Consider the following 11500-nt stretch of genomic DNA (forward strand, 5'->3'; position numbering starts at 1 on the left):
GGTGAGGATTTTTGTTTTCTTTGTATTGAGATGCAATCTAAACTGAAGGCTGTACTCTTTGTTCTTCATCAGTAAATATTTTAAGTCTTCTTCACTTTCAGCAAGCAAGGTTGTATCATCTGCATATCAAAGGTTGTTAAATGAGTCCTCCTCCAATCCTAATGCCATGTTGTTGTTTTTTTTTTTCATATAGCCCTGCTTCTCGGATTATTTGCTCAGCATACAGGTTGAATAAGTATGGTGAAAGAATACAACCCTGTTGCACACCTTTCTTAATTTTAAACCATTCAGTGTTCCCATGTTCTGTTCGAAAAACTGCCTCTTGGTCTATGTACAGATTCTTCATGAGCACAATTAAGTGTTCAGGAATACTCAAACTTCACAATGTTGTCCATAGCTTGTCATGATCCACACAATCGAAAGCACAATAAACACAATAAAGCACAGGTAAACATCTTTCTGATATTCTCTGCTTTCAGCCAAGATCCATCGAACATCAGCAATGATATTCCTCATTCCATGGCCTCTTCTGCATCCGGCTTGAACCTCTGGAAGTTCTCTGCCCATGTATGCTTGTAGCTGTTTCTGTATTACTTTTAGTAAAACTTTACTCGAATGGGATATCAAAGATATTGTCCAATGATTTCTGCATTCTGTTGGGTCACCTCTCTTTGGAATGGGCACAAATATGGATCTCTTCCAATCAGTTGGCCAGAGAGTTGTCTTCCAAATTTCTTAGCATAGATAAGTGATTGCCTCCTGTACCACCTAACTTTCTTGAAAGATTTCAATTTATATTCCATCAATTCCTGCTTTCTAGATCTTTGCCAATTCCTTCAATGCACTTTGGACTTCTTCCTTCAATATCATTGGCTCTTGATCATATGCTACCTCTTGAAACGGTTGAATATTAACCATTTCCTTTTGGTACAGTGACTCTGTGTATTCCCTCCATCTTCTTTTGATGCTTTCTGCATCATTCAATAATTTGCCCATAGAATCCTTCAATAATTAATGTCAACTCTTGAACTTTTTCTTCAGTTCCCCTAGCTTGAGATTGTAATATTTGGCTTTATCTTCTCAAGCTGGTCTTTGAAATTTTCTGTTCAGCTCTTGGACCTCCTCATTTCTTCCATTTGCTTTAGCATCTCTACGCTGTAGAACAAATTTCAGTGTCTCTTCTGACACCCATTTTGACCTTTCCTTCTTTCTTGTCTTCTTAATGCCTTTTTGCTTTCTACCTGTATGATATTCTTGATGTCATCCACAACTCTTCTGGTCTTCGGTCTTTAGTGTTTAATGTATCATATCTGTTGATTAGATGATCTGTAAATTCAGGTGGTATATACTCAAGGTCATATTTTGGCTCTCATGGACTTGCTTTCATTTTTTTCAGGTTCAGTTTGAATTTGCATATGAGCAATTGGTGGTCTGTTCCACAATCTGCCCCTGGCCTTGTTTTCACTGATGATATGGACAGTTTCCACTGTCTGTTTCAGCAGATGTAGTCCATTTGATTTCTATGTATTCCATCTGGTGAGGTCAATGTGTATACTTGTCTCTTATGTTGTCTAAAGAAGGTATTTGTTCTTCATCAGTAAATATTTTAAGTCTTCTTCACTTTTAGCAAGCAAGGTTGTATTTGAAAGGTACAAATCACTTATTTTGCAGAATTCTATCATGCGATCTCCAGCATCATTTCTATCACCAAGGCCATATTTTCCAAACTTTGCATTACAATCACCAGTAATGATCAATACGTCTTGATTGCATGTTTGATCAATTTCAGATTGAAGAAGTTGGTAGAATTCTTCTATTTCTTCCTCACGGGCTTTAGTGGTTCATGTGTAAATATGAATAATAGTGGTATTAACTGGTCTTCCCTGTAGGTACATGGATATTATCCTATCATAGAGAGCATTGTACTTCATGAGTGATCTGGATATGTTCTTTTTAACAATGAATGCAACACCATTCCTCTTCAATTTGTCATTCCCGGCATAGTAAACTATGTGGTTGTCAGATTCAAAATGGCCAATAGCAGTTCATTTCAGCTCACTAATGCCTAAGACACCGATGTTTATGCTTTCCATTTAATTTTTGACAATTTCTAATTTTCTTAGATTCATACTTTGTACATTCCATGTTCTGATTATTAATGGATGTTCACAGCTGTTTCTCTTCATTTTGAGTTGTGCCCCGTCAGCAAATGAAGGTACTGAGGGCTTTACTCCCACAGGCTTTACTTCATTCACGTCATCACTGTCAACTCTACTTTGAGGAGGCGGCTCTTCTCCAGTTGCATTTTGAGTGACTTCCAACCTGAGGGGCTCATTTTCCAGCACTATATCTAACCGTGTTTCTCTGCTATTCATAAGGTTTTCAGTGACTAAATGTTCAGGAGTAGTTTGTCTCTCCTTCTTCTTAGTCTGTCTTCATCTGGAAACTCATATGAAACCTGTCCACCATAGGTGACCTTGCTGATATTTAAAATACCGGTGGCATAGCTTCCAGAATCACAGCAACTCACAAGCCACCACAGTATGACAAACTGACAGACAAGTGATAGGACTCAAGACATAGCCTACACTAATGCTTTTCCATTAACATAGCAAATAAGATGCAATCCAAAATGGAATTATAACTATGGATATTTGTTGTTGTTGTTAAGTGCCATCATGTCCCTTTAGATACTCATAGAGACTCTGTATTGAGTTTCTGAGGAGTGACTGGTGAGTTTGAACAGTCAACCTTGCGGTTCAAACTGATCTTACTGATAAGTGCTTATCCTGTTGTTGTTAAGTGCCATCAAGTTGGTTCTGATTCATACAACCCTGTATAGGGTTTCCAAAGAGCAGCTGGTGTGTTTGAACCACAGACCTTTAGTTTCAAACAGACTTTATGGTCTAGTGCTTATCCTATAACGCCACATCAAGACTCTAACTATGGGTATATTGTTGTTGTTGAGTGCTGTCATGTCAGTTCTGACTTGTAGTGACCCTGGATAGGATTTCTGAGGAATGGCTGGTGAGCTTGAGCTGCAGACCTTGAGATTCAAACTGACCTTGAAGTCCATTGTATAAACCTGCAGTACCACATCAGGACTCCAACTATGGGTACAGGGGCTAGGATTTACAATACATATTTTGGGGGATAACAGACACTTTTTTCTTTTTTCATAACAGCAGGTCAGAGAGATTCATTCTATGTGCAAGTGATATCAAGCCATTAAGATGTACAAGAAAGAAAATGACTATTTGACTATTTTTCATGGTACCCGTGCATTTTTTTCTGATTATTTTATGTTCTTAAAAATGTTTGTTTTCAATAAGCATTAAATGCTGGTATTTTACTTAATACTTGTACCACCCTATTATAGCTGAAAGGAGCTCTGGTGGCGCAGTTGGTTAAACATTGGGCAGGAAGTTCAAACCCTCTAACCTCTCTGTGAGAGAAAGATGCAGCAGTCTGCTCCTGTAAAAAATTACAGTCTAGAAACCTTAAGGAGTGATTCTATTCTGTCCTATAGGGTAGCTAGTAATTAGAATTTACTGGATTGCAGTGGGATTATAGCTGTTGCAATGAAGTTTGAGGTTTGGAGTCATGATGATAGAAAGCGGGAAACAACCTTATGACATTTTTGGAAGACAGATCTGGTGTGGTGCTGTGGGTAAATGCGCCAGACTGCAAAGCCATTTGAACTTCAAGGTCAACTCACCAGCTGCTCCTCAGAAACTCTCTACAGGGTCGCTATAGGTCAGAATTGAGTTGACAGCACTTAACAACAACAACATCCATAACTGAAAGAAAATACAACCATGGTGGATGATTTAGTATTGTTTCCAATATAAATGAATAATGTTCCCCACATCAACTGTTCCAGAGTTTTGCAGGAATATGGGGTTAACACTCTGGAAAATACAGTTTATTATACATTGAATGGACTTATGGTGTGACCCTGTAGACTCAATCAGCACTGGACTGTGAACAACAAGGTCAGCAGTTCAAACCTGCCAACTGCTCCTCTTAAACCCTATACAGGGTCACTATGAGTCAGAACTGACTCGACAGCACTTAGACAACATACATTGAATGGATCCAGACAGACTCACAACTGAAGGGTAAACAATCTGACAAACTCCAAAATGTCAGGTAGCAATAAATCTTCCTTCTAAGCTGTATTAAATTAGAAGTGGGTGGTCAAATAGTGTCAAGTTTCTGATGTACTAATTAAACAGAGATCAGTGGTCTCCAGGGTGTCATTCAACAATCATCCAACACACATTGAACAAGTACTTCAATGGCAAGCACCATGCTGTCCCTGGAGGGACAGTCATGGCCTCATGGAGATAAAAGCCAAAAATGAAAAAGAAGCCCACTGCCAACGAGTTGATTTTGACTCATAGCAATCCTGAAGGACAGAGTAGAAACGGCTCCATAGGGTTTCCAAAGGCATAGATCTTTACGGAATCACACTGTTGCATCTTTATGGGGCAGCTGGTGGCTTGAAACTACTGACCTTTTGGTTAGCAGCTGAGTGCTTAACTACTGTAACTCTGGTGATCTTCCTTTTGGTGGACATGCTGTTGTTGTTAAGTGCCATCGTGTTGGTAACGACTCATTACAGTTTCTGAGGAGCAGCTGGTGGGCTTGAACTGCCGACCTTGTAGTTTGCAGTCTAGTGCTTATCCTACAGCACCACACCAGGATCACAGGAATAGCCATGCAATTGCACAGGGGTAGATGCTATCAAGTTAAGATAGCTCCATGGATAACAGAGTAACAGGAATCTGACCTAGTCTTTGAGATGGGGAAGAGGGGTATTCAGAACTCAACTAGAGGAAGATAAAAAAGAGAAACACAATTTTTGATAAAGGAGACTAGCATAAATTGCTACAATTTGATGAACTTGACCTATACTCATGTAGGAAACAACTCTAAATACTGACAGAGAGTGAATCAATCTTCACATCAAGGATCAATGCTATCCCTTCTGTATACAGCGTAGATAGGGTTGGGCAACTTAGATATTGGTTACCTAAACTGAAGGGGCGATAAAGGCACGAAGTGACTGGCTTACAAGGTTTCAAGAAGGAGTTTAGTTTAAGATTGTATGGGGGAAGAAAGAGTTCCCACTGAATAGTTTTCATCTTGTCTAGATGGGTCTGGTTAAAAGAGATGGGGATAAGATTCTTATGATTCAATAGTAACAGTTATCATGACTAACTGCATCTGTCACAATTGTAAAGGTAAAAGTTTTGTATCAAAAGTGGGGGAGTAGTTAATCTTACAGTCCAGAAACAAAGGACCCTAGCACCATCAAGGGAGAAGATCACAAGCGGAATGTGGGACCTTATCCAGAGAAGCAACAACACCAGAGATGGAGGTAAAGATGGCGATATGGAGAGAGGCAGCAGCTGAGGACTCTAGACTCCTGGAAAGAGAGGGACTAAGAGCTGGCGGACAGGAGGCAGACTTGCAGAATGTGGAGGTGTAAATTGTTATATATGCTTGAGTGTTTAAAAAAAAAAAAAAGAGCTAAAGTGAATAGAAAGAAATACTGTTATCTGATGGTACATGGAGGGGATTATAATCATTATAATGAAACAAGGTGTATGATTTGTTGAATGTAAAACTGATGATCTCCCCTGCAAACTTTCACTCAATTCACAATAAAAACTTAAAAAAAAAAAAAAAAAGTAACAAAGTACACGCATATGGCTGGCATGAGTCAGAACTGATTCATGGTCACTGCTTTTTATGTGTGTGTGTGTGTGTTTTAATAATATAGAATCTATTGTGTGAATGTGAATTGCATTCTATTTATTTAAAAATAAATTAAATTACTTAATAGATAAACCAAAAATAAATAAATAGGTAACACAGTACTTGAAATCTGATGTGGTACTGTAGGATAAGCACTGGATTGTTAACCACACGCTAACTGCAAGGTTGACTGTTCAAACTCACCAGTTACTCCTCAGAACCCCTACATAGGATCACTATGAGTTGGAATTGACACAACAGCACTAAGTGGCAACAAAAACTTGAAATCTGAATAAATTAGCCAGATTAAATATCTAAACTTACGTTTTGTTGATGTTAAGTGCTATCAAATTTGGTTCCAACTCATAGCAACCCTGCATAGGGTTTCTTATGAATAACTAATGGGTTTACAGTAACATAGAAAGATTGTTGTTGTTGTTTTGTTCCATTGAGTCAGTTCCAACGCATAGAGATCCTGTATAGGATCTTCAGGATCTCCAAGGAGTAGCTGGTGAGCTTGAACCACTGACCTTGTGGTTCAAACCAACCTTGTGGTCCAGTTTATCATCCTACAGTGCCTTGCCAGTATACTAGGGAAAAAGCAATCTGAGCCGAGAGAACAGCGTTTTAAAAAGATCTGAGGCATGAAACTGCAACATTGTTAGAGGAAATTTTAAAAAACAAGTGTGGCTAAAGCAGAAAAAAGTGATGTGAAGAAAGTAGAAATGTAAGTAAAGACCCTAGTGGTAGTGGCGGTTATGTGCAGTGGAGTCAGTTCCAACTCTTAGTGATGCTGTATAGGGTTTCCAAGGCTGTAAATCTTTGTTGGGAGCAGAAAGCTTCATCTTTCTCCCACTGTGCTACCAGAGCTCCTTGCTAAAGACCTTAGGTTATATTAATTATACTGTGACATTAGAATGTATAAAGATTTTCAGTCTTTATTTTAAGGTAACAGGAAGACAATGATTTATTGAAATAAGTGTAGCAATGTAATCAGAGCTGAACTTTGAAACATCACTGCAGAGAATTAAATGGTGAAGGGCAGGAGTGTTGTTGTTAAGTGCCATAGATTTGGTGCTTACTCATAGTGACCTTATGTACAACAGAATAAAACACAGCCCCAGTCCTGCCCTATCCTCACATATCACTGATGCAGCCACTGTGTGAATCTATCATACTGAGGATCTTACTCTTTTTCACAGATTGTCTACTTTACCAAGCATAATGTCCATCTGCAGGCATTGGTCCCTCTTAGTAAGATGCCCAAAGTATCTGAAATAAAGTCTTACCATCCTCACTTCTAAGGAGCAGTCTGGCTGTACTTCTTTCAATATAGATTTGTTTGCCCTTCTGTCAGTGCATGGTATATTGAATATTTTTCTCCCACGCGTTATTTCAAAGGGATCATTTCTTTTTCAGTCTCCCTTTTACATGCTTATGAGGCATGGATCAGGCACACCAAGTGACATCTTTGTTTTTGTTTTTTAAAACACATTAAAGAGGTCTTTTGCAGCAGATTTGCTCAATGCAATATGTCCTTTCATTTTTCTGAAGGCTGCTTCCATAGGTATTGATTATAGATCCAAGTAAAATGAATTTTTTTTTCTATTTACCATAATATTCTTTATTGAGCCAGTTGTGAGGATCTTTGTTTTCTTGATATTGATATCTAGTCCATATTAAAGGCTGTAATCTTTATCAGTAAGAGATTCAAGTCCTTTTCACTTTCATCAAACAAGGCTGAGTCATATGTATATTAAAGATTTTCTCCTATTCTGATGCTGCATTCTTCTTCAAATAGTCCAGCTTCTTGTATTATTTGCTCAGCACACATACTGAGTAAACATAGTGAAAGGATACAACCTGATACACATTTTCTGATTTTAAACCACTCAATAAACCCTTGTTCTGTTTGAACTATTGCCTCTTGATCTATGTACAGTTTCATGTGTATACAATTAAGTGTTCTGGAATTCCCATTCTTTGCAATGTGATTTATAACTTCTTATGATCCACAGCTAAGTGCCTTTGAACAGTCAATGAAACACAGGGAAACTTCTTTCTTGTTTTCTCTGTTTTCAGACAAGCTCTATCACATATCTAAAATAATGTTTCTTGTTCCATATCCTCTTCCGAATCTGGGTTGTGTTTTTGGTAATTTCCTGTGGATGCACTACTGTAACTATTTTTGAATTATTTTTGGTGAAATTTTACTTATATATGGTACTGGTGATATTGTTCAATAATTTCTGCTTTCTGTTGGGTCATCTTTCTTTTTAATGGGCACAAATATGGATCTTTTCCAATCAGTTGGTAAGGTTACTGTCTTCCACATTTCTTGGTTTTCATTGAAACATTTTAACTTACATTCCATCAATTTCTGGAGGCTTGTTTTTCACCAATTCCTTCAGTGCCACTTGGGCTTCTTCCATCAATAAGAAGACAAAGTAAAGTATTATAATAAAGTGTACAAAGACCTGGAATTAGTAAACCAATAGGGAAGAACACACTTGGAATTTTTTAAGGTGAAAGAAATAACGAAAAAATGTCAGCCTCAAGCTGCCATATTGAAGGCTTCTATCGGCAAAATACTGAATGATACAGGAAGCATCAAAATAATATGGAAGGAATTACACAGAGTTACTGTACCAAAAAGAACTGGTCAATGATCAAGAGTCAGCACATGATCAAGAAGTGATAATATTGAAGGGTGAGGGGTTACCTAAACTCACCCACCTTTGTGACCCCTTCCCTATGATGCCAGCACCTGCTGCTGTCATAGTGGGCCCTAAGATCATTTTGGTATCACTTCCTATGACATTGTCAAGAAGTGTGATTCATACCTCTCACTCACCTAGTTATTGTTGTTGTTGTTGTTGTTAAGTGCCGTTGAGTCGGTTCCAACCCATAGCGACCCTGTACAGGCTTTCCGAGGGTGTAAATCTTTACGGGTGTAGAAAGCCTCATCTTTCTCCCGCAGAGTGGCTGGTAGTTTTGAACCACTGACCTTAAGCTTCGCAGAACATTTCGTAACCACTACGCTACCAGAGCACCTAGTTATACCACTGGTTATTTCATTTATCAGAAGTAAAATTTTAATGAAAGAGGCAATTTTTGTCTATATGTTCATTTCTTTGCCCTGTCCTTCCCCGTATTCTCTACATGTTTGATAAAGTGGAAGCTCATTTAATAAGAGGGAGGCCCTCAATTAGATGGATTGACACATTGGGTGGAACAATGAGGTCAAACATAGAAATAATTGTGAAGATGGCACAGGACTGAACAGTGTTTCTTTCTGTTTTACATAAATCAGAATTTACTCCATGGCACATAACAACAACTAAGGAGCTCTGGTAGCGTAGTGGTTATGAATCGTACTGCGAACTTCAGGGTCATCAGTTTGAAATTACCAGCTGTTCCACAGGAGAAAGATGAGGCTTTCTGCTCCCGTAAAGATTGAAAGCCTTGGAAACCATGTACAGGGTCACTATGAGTCGGAACCAACTCCACGGCACAAAACAACAACAACAACTACTCTTTTATAAGCCATTATTTTATCTTGACTAGACAAAATGCAGGTCTCCTAACTGATTGCTCTGCAACTCCTATTGTCTGTCACCACTCCTCTTTCAGTGCTGATTTGGGTGTTGCTGTGATGCTGGACACTATGCCTACAATATTTCAAATACCAGCAGAGTCACCATGGTGACTTTCAGCAGATATCCCAGATTAAGACAAACTAGGAAGAGGGATCTAGCCATACACTTCTGAAAAAAACTGGCCAATAAAAACCATACGAATAGTAGCATAACATTGACTGATCTAGTGCCAGAAACTGAGCACCTCAGATTGGAAGACACTCAAAATACTACTAGGCAAGAGCTGTCTCTTCAAAGTAAAGTCAATGCTAATGGTATGGATAGAGCAAAGCATACTGGACCTTCATTTGTTGATGTGGCATAACTCAAAATGAGAAGGAACAGCTACATACATCTATTAAAAATAAAAAAAGTGGAATGCATGAAGTAAGAATCTAGGAAAATTGTATGTTGTCAAACATTAAATGAAACACATAAAGATTGATATCATAGGTATTAGTGAGCTGCAATAAACTGGTATTGGCCATTATGGATCAGATATATGGTTAAATGATCTGCTGTACAAGGAATGACAAATTAAAAAATAATAGTTTCGAGAAGGACTTCCGGTGCTTTCCTGACCAGGCAGCTCAGGTAGGGCAGTCTTGGGGGAAAAAGGCAGAATTGCACATAGGAAACCTCTGTCTAGCAGACAGACCACCTTTGAACAAACATAAGATCTTATATTTCAACATTCTGAACTTGTTTTTGTAAAAGATCAAATTACTGAGGAATTACTGGCATTTTGAGCTTTTGCCTGCCTGCACGCGGCTCCCGCATCTGGCCCCTGCAGACCTTAGAATGCAGGGCTAGAACAACCCCACTTAGAAGGCTGTATTTCCAGAGAAAAGGAAGCATAAACTAACAAAGCCGAACAAATAGAGAGGGATATCGGCGTGGATATCAGGAAATTTGGGGTACCAACGGTACAGAGAGATTGAGAGAGGCATCTTTTACGTCATCAAATACAGACACTACCTCCCTGCAGGCATTACCCCCAGCCCTCTACTGCCCCGGCCTAGACCAGCCCTCTGTCAAGCCGCCGAGGTGCAGGGCCCCCAAGGCCCAACCCGCCGCATAGCTAAGTCGCGGAGGCTGAATGCCCATGAGACCCAACCCGCCCTCAGCCCGGTCCCTGAGGCCCAATCCGCCCAACCCACCCACTGAGGTCCAAGCCGCCCGATGTCCAGCTGCTGATACCCAGGCCCCCTGAGGCCCAAACAGCCCGCCGCCGAGGCCCAGGCCCAACTGAGGCCCAAAAAAAGTTACTCTGAATTAAGCAATAAGGAGAATGAAAAGGGAAGACTACATCCTGATCACATCTTCCTGGAGGTAATCAGAAAACATAAAAAATTACCAAAACACATAATTAATTATTAGGGCCACAGATAAACATTAAACATGTCCAAGAAGCAAAAGCAGATGACCATATTGGCACATGTCCAGAAAAAAGATAAAATATCTGAGACAAATGAACCAGAAGTAGACCTTCTCTCCATGCTGAAAGGAGGGAAGGCCTTGGCGATACCTGAGAAAGAATTCAGAAAAATGATTATAAAATGTTTCAAAACACTTTACAATGGATTTGAGAAAAATAAGGAAGAAGTCAGAAAAGTGCTACAGGAACAATCAAACAAGATAGATACAACATTGGTAACAATACAAAACCTACAAAAAGAGGTCCAAACAATCAACAACAAAATGGCAGAAATAGAAAACTCTTTGAAAGAGCAGAGGAGTAGAAAAGATGAGATGGAAGGAAGAATCAGTGAGCTGGAAGACAAGCCTCTCAATACCACTAAGATAGAAGAACAAACCCAAAAAAGGGCAAAAAATTCAGAGGAAAGTCTAAGATTCATGTTGGACAACATGAAGAGGAATAACCTAAGAATTATTGGCATTCCAGAACAAAATGAGTCACACAAGTCCACAGAGAAAATAGTCGAAGAACTACTGAAAGAAAATTTTTCTAACATCCTCAAGGGGGAAAAGATAGACATCCAAGAAGCCGAATGAAGTCCAGGAAGGGTGGACCCCAAAAGAAAATCACCAAGACATATCATAGTCAAGCTCTCCAAACTCAAAGACAAGGAGAC

Source organism: Chrysochloris asiatica, unplaced genomic scaffold (assembly GCF_000296735.1).
Source record: "Chrysochloris asiatica unplaced genomic scaffold, ChrAsi1.0 scaffold00051, whole genome shotgun sequence".
In the NCBI taxonomy this organism is placed as follows: domain Eukaryota; kingdom Metazoa; phylum Chordata; class Mammalia; order Afrosoricida; family Chrysochloridae; genus Chrysochloris; species Chrysochloris asiatica.